Source organism: Pteropus vampyrus, unplaced genomic scaffold (assembly GCF_000151845.1).
Source record: "Pteropus vampyrus isolate Shadow unplaced genomic scaffold, Pvam_2.0 Scaffold404, whole genome shotgun sequence".
NCBI classification, from domain to species: domain Eukaryota; kingdom Metazoa; phylum Chordata; class Mammalia; order Chiroptera; family Pteropodidae; genus Pteropus; species Pteropus vampyrus.
The window spans coordinates 1,255,389-1,257,618 of NW_011889185.1; the positions used below are offsets into that span (position 1 = coordinate 1,255,389).

Below are 2,230 nucleotides of genomic sequence, written 5' to 3' on the forward strand. Positions count from 1 at the left end.
TTCTTTGTCTCCCCATTTTGGCTGCCTCTCTGAGTCTGTTTCTATGTATTAGGTAGGGCTCTTAAGTCTCCTGGCCTTAGTAGAGTGGCTTTATGTAGTAGGTGTCTTGTGGGGCCAGTGGCACAGTCCTGGGAGGGGTCCAGCTGCAGGCCGGTGCTCTTCTGGGGCCACCTGGTAAGAGTAACTAAGCAATCCACAGATCGTTGCCACTTGTGCTGGGCTTATAGGTGCCTCGAGAGGCCAAACCGGAAACTAAGGCCAGCTGCTGCAGTTGCGGAGCTTGGGGCAGCTCAGCAAGAGGTACAGGATATGTCAAGGCCAGATGCTACTTCTTTGGGTTTTGTGAGCCTTTGAGAAATTTTAGGAAAATCCGCAGAAAGAGCCAAGATAGGCCATTTATATGGAATAAACCACTGGAAGTGGCTTGGGTGAATCCACAGGTTGGAAGAAGTGGAGTCTGAGGGAATCACCTGGGTGGAACGACCTGCGTTATCTAGGTTGATGGCGACTCAGATACAGCTGCGCCTGCGTCCACAGGCTGGGAACGAGGAGGGCTCAACAAAGAAACAATGGATACTGTCAGCACTTCTGTTGGGGAGCAAGACAACTCTCCAGCCCTCACCCTGAAGCCCAACCACTCAGTGTCTCCCCAGATGTCCCTGGAGCTCCTCAAGCAGCTGCCCCAAGGCTGGAGCTCAGAGCGAATGAGTCCATCAGCAAGTAAGTCCATGCATGGGCCCTTTAAGAGGAACTTCTGTGACTCCTGCAGCCCCCCTGAGCCCTCTGTGACTCACTTAGCCACAATCTCTGCTGGTCATATTAATCGATTTGTGAATATTAAATCAACCTTGCATCCAAGGAATAAATCCAACTAGATCATGTTGTATGACCTTTTTAATGTATTGCTGAATTCGGTTTGCTAATATTTTGTTGAGGATTTTTTGTGTTTGTATTCATCAGGGATATCTGCCTATAATTTTCTTATTTTGTAATGTCTTTGTCTGGTTTTTAAATAAGGGTAATGGTGGCCTCATGGAATGAGCTTGGGAGCTTTCCCTCCTCTTGAATTTTTTGGAATAGTTTGAGAAGAATAGATGTTAGTTCTTCTTTGAATGTTTGGTAAAATTCACTTGTGAAGCCATCTGGTCCAGGACTTCTATTTTGGGGGAGTTTTTTGATTACTGATTCAATTTCATTAGTAGTAATCAGGTAGCTTATATTTTCTGTTTCTTCTTGACTTTGTCTTTGTATGTTTCTAGGAATGTATCCATTTTTTTCCGGATCGTCCAACTTGTTGGCATATAACTGCTCATAGTATATTCTTATAATTTTGTATTTCTGTGGAATCAGTTGTCACGTCTCCTCTTTCATTTCTGATTTTATTTGTTTGGATCCTCTCTCTTTTTGTCTTGATGAGTCTGGTTAAAGGTTTATCAATTTTGCTTCTCCTTTCAAAGAACCAGCTCTTGGTTTCATTAATCTTTCGTATTGTTTTTGTTAGACACTATTTTGTTTCTTTCCTCTCTGATTTTTATTATTTTTTTCTACTCACTTTGGGCTTTGTTTCCTGTTCTTTTTCTAGTTTTTTTTTTTTAACTGTGAGCTTAGGTTGTTTATTTGAGATTTTTCCTGTTTCTTTTTTTTTACGCCTATAGCACCCAGTCTTCCTAGGTGGTCTCCCATCCAAGTACTAACGAGGCCCGACCCCTGAGATCAGATAGGATCGGGCGTGTTCAGGGTGGCATGGCCATAGACTTTTCTTGTTTCTTGAGGAAGGCCTGTAATGCTATGAATTTTCCTTGTAGGACTCCTTTTCATTTGTTCCATAGATTTTTGGGTCGTTGTGTTTTCATTTTCATTTGTCTCGAGGTATCTTTTGATTTCTTCCTTGATCTCATTGTTAACCCATTCATTGTTTAGTAGCATGTTATTTAGCTTCCATGCATTTGTGTATTTTTCAGTTTTTTTCTTGTAGTTGATTTCTAGTTTCATACCACTGTGGTCGGAGAAGATGCTTGATATGATTTCAATTTTTTTTTTTTTTTACGCCTTCAGCACCCAGTATTCCTAGGTGATCTCCCATCAAAGTACTACCCAGGTCCGGCCCTGCTTAGCTTCCGAGATCAGATGAGATTGGGCGTGTTCAGGGTGGTATGGCCGTAGACTTGATTTCAATTTTCTTAAATTTACTGAGACTCGTTTTGTGGCTAATGTGGTCTATCTTGGAATA

At 42.1% G+C, this 2,230-nt stretch overlaps 1 pseudogene; it reads right to left on the bottom strand.

Annotated features, from left to right (window-relative positions):
- Positions 1 to 2,046: 2,046 nt before the first annotated feature.
- Positions 2,047 to 2,165, bottom strand: LOC111731850 (annotated as a pseudogene).
- Between the last annotated feature and the right edge of the window lie 65 nt (positions 2,166 to 2,230).